The following is a 19,860-nucleotide window of genomic DNA, read 5'->3' as shown; positions in this document are numbered from 1 at the left end:
ACAGGGGAATACCAGGACGGGTTCCCTAAGCAAGCGCCTTGATGCCTTCGGGTGATACGTGCGCTATAAAAGTCGCAATACATTTACATTTACATTTATCTTAGATCGTGGTCTTACTTGAATGTCAAGGACGTCTACTCAAGAGGCATCCGCTGAGCACCAGTGGAGTAACGGAAGCCCCCACAGTACCAAAGGTGCAGGGGGGCCTAGGCTTCATCACACTGGAGGGAGACATCTCGACCACCACTGTAGTGATTACGACTGCCATGGCTAACAGGATGAAGTAATTAACATTAGGTGCTGTTTGACTGTAGTCTTTATTTTGACAAGTGCCTGTGAGGTGACAATCACAGGCAGATAACAATAGAATGTTGCTAAGTGTTACTTTTTGGTGAGAGGGGTACAGCACAGACCACATCATATTTTTGTGCTAAAAAGGCTGCCTTTAATGAAACAGGTTCACATTGCATTTTTTCTACTCATTCTGCCTTAAAAAATGAAAGCCTAACTATATGAAAACGTCACCTATAAGGTATCCTATCCCAAACCCCAAAATTCTCCCCTTATATAACCTAACCCTGCAACATAATACGGTAACTGAGCTTTTACCTCCCCTTCTGCTTATCACTGCATGCATTGACACATACTTAAACTAACTTTCTTTACTGTAATCTTTCACTTACCCCCCTAGTGCAGGTGTAAGCTCATTCATACCCTCCATTTCAGCCAGATTTGCTGACGACAACAACAATAAAATGATCTAAACCCATGCAAACGTCTCGGCCAGCCGACAGCTCCACCTATCTCAAAGCAACAATGATACATCATATAGACCCCTACTCACCCGTGCCAAACAAAGCACCCTGAAAAAGGGTAACCAGAAATGTTGCCACCCAGGAAAAACTTTAAATGGAGGGGGCAAGCAGTCAACATGTTCCTGCCCTAGCTCCTACCAGCCACCATGTCATCTACCAGGAAAATGTCTGAACCTTGGGAGGATTATATGTGTGTTTCCAACTGCCTGTGAAAAATAGCCCAACACCTGTGCGTCAGTCGCCCGTACTGTACAACTCCCGCAGTCATGCCCCTCAACAATCTATGCAAACTGTACAGCAATTATACCTCCTAATACAATCAGAGGATTACAACCCCAACTGCATGATGTCAATCCAACCACAGCCCCTCCTCCCTGCCTCTGTTGTTACCCCAACTTGGATAGAATGTGTCCCATAATCGCTCACTGCTGCTCCAAATTGCTCCAGCGCTTTCCTCAAGACTGCAAGCAAATAAAATGCTGTCACACATACAGAATCCTTGTGCACAAATATGCCCTCACAACTTTCCCCCTTCATTGCCTGAAGCCTGTTCCCCCAGTATGCAGAAAGCTTTTATAGGATAAGTCCTCAAAATAACCCTCTTACCCTGAGCCCACTGATATATCTTAGGCTTGTGCAACTCAATCACCAACTTAGAACCACTTTTCGCAAAATCAGTCCAGCACACTGCACAACAACCCTTGTGAAGTACCATAAAAATAACCTAAAGGGCTATACCTACCAATAGCCCCAATCCCATTACAAAATAATTAGTCAGTTGGCAGTGAAGAAGGTTCAATCATTTATTAAGCAAAATACTCTATAGAGGAGCCTCTCCAACCCTCACACATCAGGCACTCAAATATTTTGTCTTCACCCTCCTGTTTTCTATACCCATTTGTGTTTGCTCTAAGGCATCTATGCAATTTATCACTGCTTACCAGTGCCAAAGTGCTTGGTAAGATTGCCTTATACCCAATTGGCATATTTAATTTACTTGTGAGTCCCTAGTAAAGAGACACTACTTGTGCTACCTGTGCCCAGGGCCTGTAAATTAAATGCTACTTGTGGGCTTGCAGCACAAAGTGTGTCACCCAAGTAAGTATTACTTTATACATCTAAGGCCTACCATAGCAGCATGTGTGTGCAATTTTAAATTGCCATTTTGACCAGACAAAAGAAACCTTTTGCCAAACCCAAACCTTCCTTTTTAATACATATTAGTCACCCCTAAGGAAGGCTCGGGTCTGACCAGAGGGCAGGGTGCAGCATGTGTAAAAGGTTGGACATATACTTTTAAGGTTTCCATGTCCTGGTAGTGAAAAAACCCTACATTTGCCTTTCACTACTGTGAGGCCTACCTTTCCCATAGGATAATATTGAAATTGCCTTATTACATTTAATAAGCTGTAATTTTCAAATGGTAGCAGGCAACCAGTTTGTGGATGGTGTTGTCGTGCAGGCCTCAGCCAGACCCGCTAGTGCAAGGGGTTCGCCCTTCTGCGCACGAAGTCCTCAGACCCAAAGGAAAACGTTGGCACAGAAACTGGAATTGCAAAACATAGAATTTATTATACTTCATGAAGTGGTGCTAAAGTTCAACCAGTACCCTTCGGCACTGCAAGAAGTAGCACAAAGGGCTACCGGACACATGGTTTATTTATACCCACACAGGGGCTCAAAAGAAGGCGGTATAAAGCACAAGGGCACATTTTATGTCCATACAAGGCAATATCGAGAAGCACAATCGATCAGTGGGAGGAGTTTACAGTCTTGGGGTCTCGGCTAACACATTCCAATCCAGAGCTAATCATTGGCAGATGTGGACCCTAACGGTCAGCAGCGAAACACAGAGATGCTATTATTAGCCTGTTGCCGGGCAGATTCAAAGGCCATGAGCAGAAAGATAGGACAACGCACATGGTCGGCACGAGGCAGCATGTGACAGACAAAATGGCTGCCGCAAATCCAAAATGGATGCTTCAGATGTCAAGATAACGGCTAGAAATCGGATGTCTTTTGCTAACGCTCAACTTAATCGCTGCCAAACTACAACAGAGTCTTTGGAATTGTAATGAAGCATCCTCTCATGATAAAGTTGGATTTAAATTACAGTTTTGAAAATGGCCCTTTTAGAAAGACTTAGGCATTTAGTGCATGCAGCCTGTCTCTAGGTTGCATGGCTGGTGCGATTTGTCTGTTCCTCCTTGACAGCCGCACAGACTATAGGGCTTAGGTGTGCTTGGATGGGTCATCACTGGCAGGATTGGATGGAGGAGCTGGTCACAGCCCCATGTACACTTGAATAGGCGGTGTCCGGCCCCCACACAAAAGGCTGCAGACCCTTACAAAAGGCTGCAGACCCCTGTAGTTAGTGGAGTCAGGGAAAGGAAGGCAGGGCACCTGTGCATTTCAAGGAATGCCTCTAGATGCTTCTCCCCACTTCAAAGGCACAACTTAGTATAAATACTAACACCTCAGTTACCAATTCCTCAGTACACTTCTGGACATGTTGATACTCTGCCAGAAAGTAGGACTGCTGTGCTGCTGAAAGGATTGATACTCTGCTGGACTGCTGCAAGAAAGACTGCTGCCCTGCTCTGCTGACCTACTGCCTGCTGCCCTCTTGTCTGGGTGAGAAGGACTGGGCCTCCAATTCTGAACATAGCTCCCAGAGTAACTCCAAGGGCTAATTTGGTGGCCTCCTGAGCTTAAGTCTAAATGTGAGCATGGAAGGACACACCCATCCAATCAAAATGATGGTAAAGAAGCTATGCTTCGGGGGAGGGAACGGCCACAACAAGAAGAAGGAAAGCCAGTAAATGAAAGTGACTAAAAAGCCAGCCAATGGTAAGCAGTGGGCTTGCCCTACTGCCCGTATAAGTTTTGGTACGGTCCAAAAAAGGTCTTTTGAAAACAGATAGTTAAAAGCTGTCTGTAGTTGAGCCTAAACATAAAACAATTTCTGGCCTGAATATTATGTAGGACATTGGGTTACTGGTTGAGGGGAGTGAAACCCTACTCAAGCAGCAACCATGATTCTTGTCAGGGTGAAACACAAGCAAACCCTAAATTAATCTGGGCTGAAGGCTCTGGTAGCTTGGCACAATGATAGTCAGGCTTAACTTAGAGGCAATGTGTAAATAATGTTTGCAACACACAAACAGCAATAAAGTGAAAACACAACATGAGTAAAATCCCATACCATTTTAGAAAAATAGAGCAATATTTAATAAATAATTTTAGATCAATTGACAAAAATCCATTCAGTAGAACTGAAAATATAAATTTGAAAGATTTAAGTGAAAACAATGCTTAGAAGTACAATGCCAACTGTGTTTTTTTGGTTGCAATGGACCGGGACAGAGTCAGAAGTTCAGGCTGACCGCGATGGAGCACAGGCTGGATACAGGGACATTAAATCCTGGTTGTGGAGCATTGTGAGATCCTGCATCAACCAGCGGTGGTTCTGAGGAATTGCGGGTGGCGATGCTAGGTACTTCATCAGAGATGCATCAGGCAGCAGTGATTCTGATAAGGCCATCGATGGGGCTTGCCATGCGATGTCAAGCGTCATTGTCAGGGGTGCCATGGACAAAGGCTTGCGATGTAAAGTCCTGCAACAAAGATGTGTCACGTAGTGGCACTTCTAAGAAACTGGTCTGAGATGCAAGGTCCTGCAGTTCAGATGCAAAGCTGCAAAGAGAAGTGTTGCACTGCATGAGTTAAGCCCAAAAGGCCACTGCTGGGATGGTAGACCACCTTCGGGGTGACTTCCAAGGTTCCAGGTCTGGTGTGGCACCACTTAGAGGGGCAACACTTAGAGCAGGCTGAGTAAAGCTGCTGGGTGCAAGGTGGTGAAGCCTTTTTTTTACCCTGCAGCTCTGATCAGGAAGCCAGCCAACTAGTTCTTGGAGTCACTTTGGTGGTCATGAGTTCAAGGTGTAGGTCCAATATTTTTCACTGAGGCAGTAGGGCAGCAGAGTAGCAGACCTTCTTACAGAGCAGCACAGCAGACCTTCTAAGTCTTTCACAGGTCCAGAGGTGTACTGAACAGTTGGTTATGAAGGTCCAAAATGTATACTTGGTCCCAGCTTTGAAGTAGGAGAAGGTACTGAATGTTTCCTTCCCGAAAAGTGTTTGGAATTTCTTGCCTCCCTGCCCTAGTTCCAGGCTTGTCTGCGGATACAAAAGCTACGGTCAAACCCTTTGTGAGTGTGCTCAGGCCGAGGCTTTGTGATGTGCAATTGTGGTAGTTGTCAGCTCCTCCGCCTCATCAAGTCAGTGATGGCCCATCCTTTCAACACCTTTACCCCTTTGACTCACTGCCTAGGAGCAATACACAAACCTAAAACGGCTAGCAACACCTAGTCATCTGTCCTGGGATGCAAGCTGCAGACACCAAATGGGTAGATCTTTTCGACTGGGGGTGAATGTATGCATTGGTCAGCATTCCGTCCATCATTTGTTCCTTTTGCTTTCTAAAAGTGCCATTTTCCGAAAATACAAATTACTATTAAAGAGGGTTATAAATTACAATTCTTTAGGCACCAAACTTGACTTTCCCACTGGCTTATAAATTAAAGTGATCACTTATTAAATGTAATCATTTTACCCAAAGTTATTCTATGAGAGAGGCAAGTATTGTAATAGTGAAGAACACATTTAAGAGTTTTTCTCTACCAGGACATGTAAAAGATAATAGTACATGCCCAACTTTTTGAATACACTGCACTCTGTTCTAGGGCCTATTTAGGGCATACTCCAGAGTTGGCATATCTATTTAAATGGAAGGCTTAGGCCTAGTAAAAAGTTTACTTTGCAATTTTGAAATAGCAGTTTAAATCGCACACACTGGATGCAATGGCGGGCCTGGGACATGTTTAAAGGGCAACTTAAGTGGGCGGCACAATAAGTGCTGCAAGCCCACTAGTAGTATTTATTTAAGGCAGTGGATTGGATACATGTAGAACCACTGCACTAGGTAGTTAAAAGTAAAGTAAATTTGCCAAATGGTTGTAAGCCAATGTTACCATGTTTTAGGGAGCGAGCACATATACTTTAGCATTTCTTAGCAGTGGTAAGGTGCACAGAGCTCTAAGGCCAACAAAAATAAGATCAGTAAAAGTGGACGAGGAAGGCCAAAGGTTTGGGGGAAGACCACACTAAGGCTGACAGGTCTAATACTTAAGAACACAGGGAAAGTTATCAAATTGTAAAGAAAGCTGTAGGGGGATTGTCCCACAACTGTCTCAGTGCCCAGGAGACATATGAGCATATCCGTAGGAGGACGAGGGGATTCAGTGACAAATCCTGGTCTTTCATTTTACCAACCATTAGAATCTAGACCTTAGGAAGCACAGGAAGGCAACAAAACCAAGAATACATTAGGTTTTAACATTGTGATATGGCACCATGCCGCATAGTCAAAAGAGCCACACCCTTTACTTTGATCCCCAGTCAAGCCACCTATAGTTAACTTGAGGATGAACTGCTAGTAGAATTCCCTTTATCACATTGCCAGTGTGGTTGAATACATTTGACTGACGGATTCTCCTTTAAATTTGAGACTTCCAACATGCACCAGTAAAATAAGACACAATGAAAAACAGAGGTTTAAAGAATGAACAATCTAGGCACATGAAGTGGAGGAAGGTTCTCAGAGAGGCATAGAACTAGAATATAACAGTACCTCTGCCAGCTTAAGAGTACATCTGAAATTCAGATTCTGACCATAGGAACTCCTCTTTAAACAGAATTCAGTTACTGATATTCAGGCTCATATTTATTATTTTTGGCTCTATTGAGAATTTGAAAATGACCTGAAAGGACTTACCTAAATCACTGGGGAAATGAAGATTAAAATCATGTTTGTTGAAAAGAAGGTTACTCGGTAATTTGAGATCAAATGTAAAAAAAAATTAGCCAGCAGATAAAAGCGCTGGACTACAAGCCAGACAGAATAGCAGCTTTGACTTTCATATTAAAAACAATGATATATAACATTTAAGCCTTACTGTAATAAAATATCCCCATGCCAAAAAATACATATTCTTTCTAAATGAGATCACCAATACAGTACATTACTGAAACCCTTGTTTTAATCTAAGCTTGAAATAATGTTATGTAATTTAATGTAACTAGTGCATTAGAGCACATGACGCTTAGAGGACTATACTGCCAATATTCAAATACCCTCTAAATTAGTGTCAATAGGGAAATAACAGAGGATCTAATCAGTGTTCATAAAACTCAACCTGAGTGTATGTAAACCTAAAAACAGTCTCGAACCAGGCTATCCAGACAGCACGAATTGCTCTCTAGTGGGTTCCTTGCTAGAATGTTGCGATCAGCTTAATTTTATAAGGCTCAGTTACTGCTAATGTAACACTTGTTGTGGGGTGAAAGAACAGCATGAACTTTTGTCACTCATGTCATATTAAATCAGAGATCTGTCATTTGGGTTGTCTTTGCTCTACATCTCCTTCGATTTAATGGAGTACGTGAAATAGTAATCCTGTTGTGCTTTTTTACACACTTTGTGAATTGCCATCAAAACGTCTAAAACATGAATAAAAAAGAAATATTCATATATAATAAGTTGTAATATATATGACTGTGCTATGTTTGCACTTTTACTAATAGGAAGGAGGTTGTTTAAAGTGGATTTACAAAGGCATGTAAGAGCATGTAAAAGGGTACTCTGTGGTATTACTGCCTGTACTTTTAAACGCTTTTGTGAATCACCCCAATATGTTCATGTATTTTCTTCTCCTTTCAATAAAGAGTAATTAAAAAAATAATGAGTACCCTTTCTACTCCTATAATGAACCACCCATTGTATCAAATGCACATAGTACATTTGCTACCTTTTTTATGTGTAGACCAACACAGCTAATGAAGCTCCATTTCTTTTTATCACATAGCATCTGCCTTACAACAAATTAATTTGCATTATCACTTGTCAAATCAAGTCTTGTACTGTTCCACAGTGATGGGAATCATGTCTATAGTCCAGTGGTCATGGATGTGGATATGAAGAGATCATAACTGATTAATCGGTAGATGAATTGATAAAAAGTTTTTGACCTGAAACTATGGTCCTGGTTACGATGTCGGGTGGATGTCACTGACAGGCCGTCGGTGGCAGTCCGCCCGACATCCAGAGTATCAGTACGATCGCCGGATTACAATGCAGGCTGTTGGAGAATTTGAGTGGGGGGAAAGACCGCCGCCTCGGACAGGCTGAAGGAGCTCGTCAGGGCAGTCGTCAGACTGTAATTCCTACAATGGGGGCAGTGCCTGTGCAGGCAGCGCCGTAGGGGTTACAATGTCCATTTCCCCCTGCCTTTACATGGCGGTCCGACTACTATGTAAAGGCAGATGGAAAGGGACTTTGGGGCCCCCGTACCCTGTGAGCCTGTGCTATGGGGAACGGGGGCACACGTGGTGCCCCCTCAAACTTCCTTGAACAGTTATGTTCAGTGCTTTGGGCAGGAAACCAATCTATGGAATGTCATTCGACCACCCAGAGTTTCCACATCATGATCTCGTACAAAATGATCTGTATAGTCATCATTGCTATACATTTCCTCAATATCACTTGCCAGGACAGTAGTCACAGGACCGGGAGCTCTGACAGGCTCTTGAACTCTATTGTAAATAGCTTGCCCCACTGGGCAAGTACCTTGGCTACTGGCAGGAGAGGAAGATCAAGCGATTGCTTTTCAAAACAAAAGATCACCTCCTATCAACATTGCTTTATCCCTGAATACGTTCTGCATGTAAGCTAAAATGAAAGTCCTACACTGGATTGTCAAGCATACTTCAATCCATTTCTTTAACTTTTGAACGTTCAATGTAAATGTTACTACTGGGTCATGTAAAAATAACATGATGTGGGGCATAATCCTAATACTGCTTGAATAACTGCAATGTTCCATTTATGAAATGCTTGTTTTATTTGTGAACACTCCCTTTTCTGAAGTGTGTGTGGATGTGTGTCCCTCACTCACAGAATTGATATTTCACAACCTATGTTACGTTATCCTACCTCAAACGCTCATTACTCTTAATATATTTTGTAGATCACCAGATCTCTGTATCATCTTCATTCTGAGCTCTCAGGGTTCTTCTATCCCCTTTGACCTTTGAGATGTACTTTGGATGGCATAAGAAGTTATAAGCAAACAATAACACCATCAATGAGATAATTTGAACGCTGCCAATAGTATGACAAAGGGCGTCCCACAATGACATTGGGAAATCGCCACAGAGACACAAACAGTGACAAAGGGACACTGCAAATGTGAAAACACTGTCATTAGCCCATTGCCAATTGAATGACAACATATAGGTGCCAAAAATATCACAATACAAAATATTGGCAGAAAATATCGAGCACAAAATCATTCACTTTACATACTTTTTATGTAAAGGACAACATTCGGATGCCAAAATATTTTCATAAAATGGGTAACTATATCGAATTTATAATGTTAAAAAGTATAATTACATTACAAACTCTATGTATTAAATACATTGTAAACATTGATAAAATAGAAGAAAGCTAAATCAAAAAATTATAACTTTCAACTCTAAAAACATATTTCCATTATAATAAATGTAGACATTATATATAGATAGATAAAATATTAAATAAAGATGAACAATTAAGTAAACATCCTTCTAATAACTAACAATACTTACAAAAATCCATATATCAAATATTAAAAACTACTTGTATATTTAAATTATTCCAATTAAAAAATAATGAAACAAAAATAATGCTACTGTTGAAAAAAAAACTTTGAAAATTAAACCACTAAATTTGTTTTAAACATGTTAGTATAAAATTCCTATACAAAAAAATTTGACTTGTAAGCATTGAATTTACAATTCTCATTCCAGCGTAACCACCAGTAGGGAATTACGTTGGAGTTTTCAAATTTACCATGTCCACTTCAACATAAGCACCAGTAGAAAAATTGTTGCACTTTGGAGGGTCAGATTTACTATTGCCTGGGTAGTTAAAGTCAAGTCAGTGTTTTCATAGGAAATGCATTTTTGTGTTGCTAGTAACTGTGGCACAGTTTGATGAATTTTCATGAAAGTTTAAAAAAAAGTGGTCTTTTTCACCTAGTTTGTGCACGGAATGTTTCGGGATGATCCGTCAAGCAAGAGCTGAGAAAAAAGGGCGGGTCCCAAAACACAATATCCCCATGCATTTTCCAAAGACTTATTTAAGAAGCGCTACTGCAAAAATGGCTGCACTGAATATTAACAGAAAGCTACATTTTGGTCCGCAGGTTGTGCTTTTTTGTGAATTTTGGAAATCATTTCAGTAATTTTTGCACACTGGTATTACAGAAGAGGCCACAGCCCTTGTGCATCCCCTTCTGTAATACAGATAGCACTGGCACACATGTTGCACCAGCGCCATCATTAAAGGGCATTCCTTCAGTTGCCTGGGGGCCCAAGCAACTGAGAGAATTATTTGGCCTCTGTTGTGTGGTGCACTTTCACAGCCCCTCCTAAAGGCTGCCCTCTGGGGGTGGGGGTAAGGGAATCCCATGGACCCCTCCAGATATCCCCCAGGAGGTTGGTGCAGTCACTCACTGCACACCCTGCAAGGGGATCTCTAATCCCTCTGAAAAGTGCGCGTTGGTTGTCACCTGCACAGTGAGCCACAGAGCAGCTTTATAAGCAGCTGCTCAGTAGTTCACTTGAATGTGCTACCCCCAGGGCAGCGCGAGTTTGGTGCTGCCCTGGGGGTACCAAATTCATTCTAATATGTCACACTTTCTTTGTTTCCAACAGGCTCAACTTTGGAAGGTAATATGACCCTTGTGTAGTTGGCTCCATGAGAGTCTCTCAAGAGTCTAATGGAAGCGTCAGTTTAAAAACAGAGTGTTCTGATTGGCCCAGGGAGTTTTCTTTCCCTGGGCCTCTCGCTCCTGAGGGAGTCAGACCCCCGCAGAAGCAATCACTCTGATTGGCTGCCAGCAACATGAGAAAAATGTTACTCCCAACCATTACAGTACTCGGGGTTATCGTCCGCTGTCCTGAAGTTACAAAATATATATATTACGAGTGCCACATTGGGCCAAAATAAAACAATCTGCTTTTTCTACGCAATCCTACTGGCCTACAGTGGGATCGCATCAAAAACGAAAATAAATGCAGCTGTCATTTTTAAAAACAATATATGGGTAGAGAACATATATAAGAGTCCTAATCCCTTGCCCATTTTGGGCCTTGGGGACCCTATCTGCCGGGGCTGGGTATAATATTTAAGGGCACACATGCCATCCCCTTCTCCAAGCTTTTTTGGCACCGGGTATATCATCCCCCGGGCCCAATTTATTTTATAAGAGGAGGGGGGAACGCAGTAACCCCTGGGCCTCTTTCGGCTCTGCTGATCCCGATGTCTTGATTAAGGGGAAAGAGAACGCAGCCCCCTCTCTGAGCCTGGGCCCAAAGTGCTTATTAAGGTGAGGGGGTGTGTGCCCCCCTCCTTGAGCCTTAAAAAGTCCTTGGGGACCCAATCCCTGAGGCCTGTCACCTAAAATAAAAGGGAGAGGGCTATGCTGTCTCCGTCCCTGAGCCTTTAATGTCCCTGGGGACCCCATCCCTTGGGAACTTCTCACTCACTCTGTCCCAGGGAGCCAATCTCCCTAAACACAGTAGTAGTTTCCCTGCCCGCACTGGCATAGGCAGTTAAACATGTGTTTGCTCACAAGTGGCTGGAACATTTTCAATTCTCACATCAAACACTAAGGGGATCATTAGTGTGGCGGGTGGACTTCGTCCGCCCGCCATACCCCTGGGAATCGAGACTGCCCACAAGGCTTGCGGCAGTCCCGCACCCTCAATTAGGATGCGTCCGCCACACTGGCGGGCACATGACGCATTTATCACATTGCGGCGGGCAGTGCTGAAAGCACCGCTGCCGCAATGCCTCAAAGGCAAGTTGTGCCTTTCAATACACAATGTGACAGCACTGCCACTGGAACAAGGGAGATGGGGTAATAGGGACTGAACCAGAATACCTGATAAGTCCACACATGCTGAGACACTGGCTGGCAGTTAAAAAGCAGCATTGGGACACAGGGATGCAAGACCACACAGATATTGACACTGTCACTAGGGAGTGACACAACACAGTGGCACCAGCGTGCGCCAACAATGACATGTGGAAACTACTATGCTTTGCACAGATACTGGAGTACAAACCTTTTCACATGAATATCGATGGGGTCACTGACACGGGCAAACTGACACTTGGAAAATAATACAAGAGCGTTGATATGGAAACACTGACACTGGAAAACAGTTACATCAATACTGAATCCAGCACAGACTTTGGGAAATCCACCACTGCCACAGGGACACGTCACAATCACAATGAGACTGGCAATGGGACATTTAAACTTCAACAGGGACACTTTCATTGGAATTGTGATATAGGAACAATGACACAGGCAAGGAGATGGGAATTTTGGCCCTCTGGCACTGACACAAACACACTGAAACTCCCAAATAAATACATATGAGGACACCCACTCTGAACAAATCTCATGCATTAATAAAAGAAATATGAATTGCACAAAATGCATTAGTCTTCTCAAATTTTATGAAATAGATTATAGAAATACCAGGTTATCGAAATTGAAGCAGAAGTGGAAACAAGGCACACTGAACATAAATAAATAGATGAATAAAAAATAGAAGTAGAATATCAGCACATACAGATAGACAATTTGCACATGCCAAAGTGATTATATCGCTTTTGACATAATGATATAAACTGACTACATCAGATGAAACGTTAGTGACTTTTTTCACAAAAAAGCATGGGCTGAAAAATCTTCCTTTCAATTCACCCTATTTTTCTGTAAACAATGTATACATAATGGCAATATGCATTGAGAAATACAACAAAATTGGGTCTACAAGTTACATGAAATGAACAGCAATTGCTAAGGATAGGCTCATCTTAAATGCTATAAATTGCATTTACAACTGTAACTCTTTTTTGTATTTCCTGGTAAGGAAAAATTGTCCGATAGGCTCTCTAAGTGAGAGAGAATTCAAGTAATCAGGCAAAATCAGGTTAAATATCCAGTTTGATCCTAGAGAGCGAGCTGAAAATCTACCTAAGGTCTGGATGAAAGCCAACAACCCAAGAGAGTATGACTGATACAGATGTGTGTGACACTCTAATATTTCCCAAAACACAACATGTCCACGTCCAAAAATGCCATACAATTGTTGACCTCCACCCCCCCCCCGCTCAGCCCTCTGGCCCTTCCCACTCCCACGGTCCCTCTTCTTCCCCAGGACCTCCCTACTCCCCGCAGCTCCCAATCCCCGCACACGCGACCTGCCCTCCCTCACACCTCACTCCCCATGCCACGTGTGCACACCCCACCCCCTTACGGACTCTCCGTGCCCTTCCCCTCCTCCTCTAACCCCACCCTTTTCCTCCTCTTCTAAACCCATCCTCTCCCCCTGAAACTCATTGCACCCACCACCCGAACCATCTCGCACTCTATTCCAGAATAGCCCCTACACCTCCTCCCCTAGACCCATCCTCTCTCCCTTTGAAACTCATGACTCCCACCATCCCGACCCACCCTTCACCCTACTTCCGAATAATCCTGCCCCTCCTTCTTCACCTCCTTCACCCTTTATGGCCATGTACCCACCTTCCCCCTCCATGCCTCTCCTTAGGCCCTACTATGAACACCCCGTGCCGCTCCCTCCACCTTCTCCAATTTCCCACCTTAGTCTTATATCTAACTCTCTTGGCAACATTGAACGCATTCTCGCCACTCTCTCTAGAGATCTCACTCATCTTAGATCTGATTTTTATTCCCGCAAAAACTGAGCCCTCCCACTCCGGATAAACTCCACTCACACCAGACATATTAATCCCACTACCCCCAAACCATTTTGCACAACCCCTCTACACTGCCGCGCACACAGACCTCTCCGCACCGCCTGCCCCCTTTCACCTATGGAGATCCTAGACCTCTGCAAATCCTTCCCTCCCTGCTCACCCACTAATATCCAGCCTCCCCCTGTCTCCAGCATCCCTGTCATATTGGGGACTAGCCGAACTCCCCGCTCACCTAGCTCACCTAGGCCACCTTCCCAACTCACCTCCCTCCACTCCCTTCCACTCCCCAAAACTCCCCCTAAACCTCTTTCCTGCATGCTTGTCAATTGTCGGTCCGCTGTTCGACATTCCATGGAAATTTCTGAAACTATTCTTAGTGAATCCATAGACATCGCGTTCCTAACGGAAACCTGGCTCAATGACCACTCAACAAGCATCCTTGACCTCTTCCCCCCTACGGGCTACTCTATTCTCAGAAAAGACTGGCCCATCCGAAAAGGCGGTGGTGTTGCCATCATTTTCAAAGAGGAAATACAACTTTCCCTTGGCAATAACACTAATTACTCCGCCCTTGAATACCTCGAAGCTGAACTCAAAATTCACGGCTCCCAACCCATTCGCCTGCACAACATATATAACCCTTCCGGCAATACACATCCCCTCGTTGATGAGCTATCCGACCTCCTTACACAATCGTCACTTTCCAACTCCCAAAACATTTTCCTGGGAGACCTCAACCTCCATTGGAATGAGACCAATAGCCCCTCTATCACCCTCCTATCCAACCTTCTCGAGATCAATAACCTCGAGCAACTTTGTAAATCTTCGACCCATTCCAAAGGAGCAATCCTAGATGCCATCATTACAATCAAAGATCTAGCCCTCCTATCCAACATCGTTCCCATCGACTGGTCCGAACATCATCTCATTCTGTTCTCTATAGCGGTCTCTGACGTCCCTCCTCCCACGAAAATCATTAAACCCATGAAACTGTCCAGAAATCTTAATATTATCCCCCCTGATTTACTGGAATCCAAACTCCATGCCCAACTTCTCGCCATCCCTCCCTCACTGAACGCGAATGAGCTTACAGAACACTACAACAAAGCAGTCGTGGATACCCTGGACCTCCTGGCCCCGCTGAAGCTTAAAAATCAAAGAACCATTCCTTCCAAATCATGGTTCAATTCTGAGCTTAATAATGAAAGACGCTCACTTAGACGGACGGAAAGAACGTGGAGACAACACCCTACCCCTTTGCACCTAGCTCGCCTCAGACTTGCAAGATCATCTTACAAAAAACACATCTTGAAACAAAAAGCATCCTTTTTCCGAGCACAACTGGACCGAGCCAAAAATAGACCAAGAGAACTGTTTAACATTGTTCGCAATCAAACCTCATCCACTCCTCCTATACTTCTGGCCTCGACCACTAGATGTGAAGAAATAGCCCTCTTTTTCTCTGAAAAACTTGCTAGAATAGAACAATCCTTCCTCCAGACTCCGACCCCTACCTCCATTTTGGACATCTCCCCTAACTCACCTGCATCCCTCCCACCCCCCGCTCCCTCCATGATCCTACATAACATTGATCCCCCGTTCCTCTCCATTCCTTCCTCCCTCCACGATTCCAATCCCCCTAACACTCTCCTTAAAAATAACGCCGCCTGGCATAATTTCCAGCCAGTTACTGAAAGAGATGTCTTTGACATCATTGCGAAATTTAAACCCTCCTCCCACACCAAAGACCCCCTCCCCGCTAAACTTGTCCAAAATCTCAAACACATCAATACCCCTTCCTGGACCTCGTTCATTAACACTTCCCTAGCCACCGGCTGTGTCCCTACCTCCCTACAACTGGGCCAAATCACCCCCATTCTCAAAAACCCTTCTGCCGACCATAATGACCTCAACAACCTCCGTCCTATTTCCAATCTGCCCCTTCTCTCGAAAGCCCTGGAAAAATGTGTCCTTCTTCAGCTTGACAGACACATTGAACTTTTTAACTTACTTGACCCCCTCCAATCAGGCTTCAGGAAAGGTTGCAGCACTGAAACCGCCATGCTTAACATTGTAGATGACATTCACCACTCCCTCGACAATGGCAAATCTAGCCTATTGATCCTCCTCGATCTCTCCGCAGCGTTCGATACCGTTAACCATTCTGTTCTACTCAAAGTCCTTAGAGAGCGATTCGGCCTTAATGGTATGACTCATAATTGAGCTGGTGGGGCTGACGAGCCCGGGTTACGCACCTGCGTGCCACGAGCGGTACCGGACCTGAGAAAATGTTTTGGCAGCCTACGCAGCAACCCTACATACATGCCTATTCCCTGCTGACGAGAGGTAAAAACCTCAAAACACATGTCCAGGGATGGCCAACGCAACAGTGATTTTTGCTCAAGACCCTGGCAGAGGCGCACCCGCTGATGCTTACTTCATGGACCATAATGCTTTGGGGTAACACGCTGGTAGGACAAGCAGTGTGCGACCAATTGGATTTTCTTTTATATTCAGGCTCCCTTGAGCTGGTGGGGCTGACGAGCCCGGGTTACGCACCTGCGTGCCATGAGCAGTACCGGACCTGAGAACATTTTTTGGCAGCCTACGCAGCAACCCTACATACATGCCTATTCCCTGCTGACGAGAGGTAACAACCTCGAAACACGTGTCCAGGGATGGCCAACGCAACAGTGATTTTTGCTCAAGACCCTGGCAGAGGTGCACCCGCTGATGCTTACTTAATGGACCATAATGCTTTGGGGTAACACGCTGGTAGGACAAGCAGTGTGCGACCAATTGGACTTTCTTTTATATTCAGGCTCCCTTGAGCTGGTGGGGCTGACGAGCCCGGGTTACGCACCTGCGTGCCACGAGCAGTACCGGACCTGAGAACATTTTTTGGCAGCCTACGCAGCAACCCTACATACATGCCTATTCCCTGCTGACGAGAGGTAACAACCTCGAAACACGTGTCCAGGGATGGCCAACGCAACAGTGATTTTTGCTCAAGACCCTGGCAGAGGCGCACCCGCTGATGCTTACTTCATGGACTATAATGCTTTGGGGTAACACGCTGGTAGGACAAGCAGTGTGCGACCAATTGGACTTTCTATTATATTCAGGCTCCCTTGAGCTGGTGGGGCTGACGAGCCCGGGTTACGCACCTGCGTGCCACGAGCGGTACCGGACCTGAGAACATTTTCTGGCAGCCTACGCAGCAACCCTACATACATGCCTATTCCCTGCTGACGAGAGGTAACAACCTCGAAACACGTGTCCAGGGATGGCCAACGCAACAGTGATTTTTGCTCAAGACCCTGGCAGAGGCGCACCCGCTGATGCTTACTTCATGGACCATAATGCTTTGGGGTATTACGCTGGTAGGACAAGCAGTGTGCGACCAATTGAACTTTCTTTTATATTCAGGCTCCCTTGAGCTTGTGGGGCTGACGAGCCCGGGTTACGCACCTGTGTGCCACGAGCGGTACCGGACCTGAGAACATTTTTTGGCAGCCTACGCAGCAGCCCTACATACATGCCTATTTCCTGCTGACGAGAGGTAACAACCTCGAAACACGTGTCCAGGGATGGCCAACGCAACAGTGATTTTTGCTCAAGACCCTGGCAGAGGCGCACCCGCTGATGCTTACTTCATGGACCATAATGCTTTGGGGTAACAATCTGGTAGGACAAGCAGTGTGCGACCAATTGGACTTTCTTTTATATGCAGGCTCCCTTGAGCTGGTGGGGCTGACGAGCCCGGGTTACGCACCTGCGTGCCACGAGCGGTACCGGACCTGAGAACATTTTTTGACAGCCTACGCAGCAACCCTACATACATGCCTATTCCCTGCTGACGAGAGGTAACAACCTCGAAACACGTGTCCAGGGAGGGCCAACGCAACAGTGATTTTTGCTCAAGACCCTGGCAGAGGCGCATCCGCTGATGCTTACTTCATGGACCATAATGCTTTGGGGTAACACGCTGGTAGGACAAGCAGTGTGCGACCAATTGGACTTTCTTTTATGACTCATAATTGGTTTGTCTAATACCTGCAACACCGTGCTCAACAAATTAAAATCCAAAACTGCTTATCAAACCCCTCCCCCATTTCTCTAGGAGTTCCACAAGGATCCATACTCTCTCCCTCTCTCTTTAACCTCTTCATGGAACCCCTCACCCTCATTCTCAAACAAGCCGGGATCAACTACCATCTTTACGCTGACGATACTCAACTCTACCATAAGATAAAAATCCATGCTGACATCCTCCACCTCAACAACACCCTCATCAAAATTCAAGAATGGTTCCACTCGAACCACCTCAAACTTAACCCTAAAAAAACTGAAATTATTCTTTTCTCCCCAAAAAACAACCAGCTCCCCATTCAAAATTGGACCACAGACCTTAATGCCCTCAACTGCCCCTTGTCCCTAGCCACCTCAGTCAAATCCTTGGGCATCTCCCTTGACAACCGCCTATCTCTCAACGTACACATCAAAAACTCTGCCAAAGGAGCACTCTTTACCCTCCGTAACCTTAAGAGAATTAAGCCCTTCATCCCAATTGATGATTTTAAACTAGCAGTTCAATCTCTTGTTCTATCGCGCATTGATTACGGCAATGCCATCCTCACCGGAATTCCCAAAACACACCTGGGACCTCTGAAATCAGTGCTCAACCTCGCGGCCAGGCTTATCACAGACTGCAAACGATTTGACCACATCTCTCCCGCCCTCAAAACCCGCAAATGGTTCCCCATTGAAGGCAGATCCACTTATAAAACCGCCTGCATTATGCTCAAAATCCTCCACCAAAGCACACCAACATACCTTGCTATCAAATTGACCAAAGCAGGCTGCACGCGATCCCTGAGAAGCTATAACACCCTCCTACTTATCCCCCCCTTCAGAAAAAGAATTCCACTCAGTCACGCTCCTTTTCAGGCAATGCCCCTCTTTTTTGGAATGCCCTCCCACCAGACCTCCGTTGTAACCCATCCTACCCCAGCTTCAAAAAAGAACTCAAACTTCTTCTCCTTAATAAATACGGGGGCTTCTAATTACCTCCCAAGTGGCCTCGTCTTCTTCAGCATCCCCCCACCCAGCTGCTCCGCCTACGGCTAGTGAACCCCCTCCTGCCCCCCCTCTCCGTCCCTTCCCCATCAATCTTATCACCTTCCCTCCCCTCCTTGCCTCTCCTTTCCTCCCGTTTCTTACTACACCTTATGACCTTCAGTTTTTCTTTCACATTTTTGTCCTTCCTGCTCCTAGGTATATTTTATCGAACCTTCCCACCAAACTGCGACCTCTATATTGTATATCTTATTGTGTTTAGCAATTGTTTTTTACTTTTTCATCTAGTTTAACCTTTATCCTATGTGGACTGCTTATTTTTGAATCAACTTTCTGTACTTATACACACTGTACCTGATTTAAACACCTTTCTGTTACAATTTTAGAGCTCTCTGATACCTCTGGTGTAGTGTGTTTATCTAGGGACCTGTATCGATACTCCTATTTCTGACCCTTGCCCAGTTATAAATCACTAATATCCATACAACGGCACAGAAACCCGTTTCATAAATTAGTCATAGCGCATGCTGTCACATTAAGCAAGCACTATTCCTCCAGCCCCCTAGAAAGCACACCGAGTTCTTAAACAAATCCAAGCCTCGAGCAACCTGGGAAATCCCCGCCTGCCATGTTTTGATTTAGTCCAAGAACTCTTGTAAAGCACTGCAAGAACGCTCAGTTCTAAGTGACATCCTTATTGACGTCTTATGTCCATCCTTACGTCAAACCCAGCACCTCTCAGGTATAAATATACCAACGCTGTCCTACGGTGGTGATGAACCTGGAGCAGTGACTACTTGCCGGAGAGCCCAGCTGATGCGAGTGCCCACGGACGCTGCTCCTTCCCTTTTGACGTGCTGAGGAAGACGCTGTCTTTTCTCTTGCCGAGAAATCCAGCCTCCAGCGTTTCCAGCCCACCTTCGGGGTGACTGGGATACCGAGTCCTGAGAAAGAGATACCAGGCCTCCAGCCTTCTAAATCCCAGGTACTGAACTGACTAAACCCTTATAGAGAATTCTTGAGTCAGATTCTTGGCAAAATAAACTTAACTTAAACTGCTAC

The sequence above is a fragment of the Lissotriton helveticus genome, chromosome 11, assembly GCF_964261635.1.
Source record: "Lissotriton helveticus chromosome 11, aLisHel1.1, whole genome shotgun sequence".
NCBI lineage: Eukaryota > Metazoa > Chordata > Amphibia > Caudata > Salamandridae > Lissotriton > Lissotriton helveticus.
The sequence above is the reverse complement of the archived record's forward strand: the minus strand, read 5'-3'. Positions refer to the sequence as shown.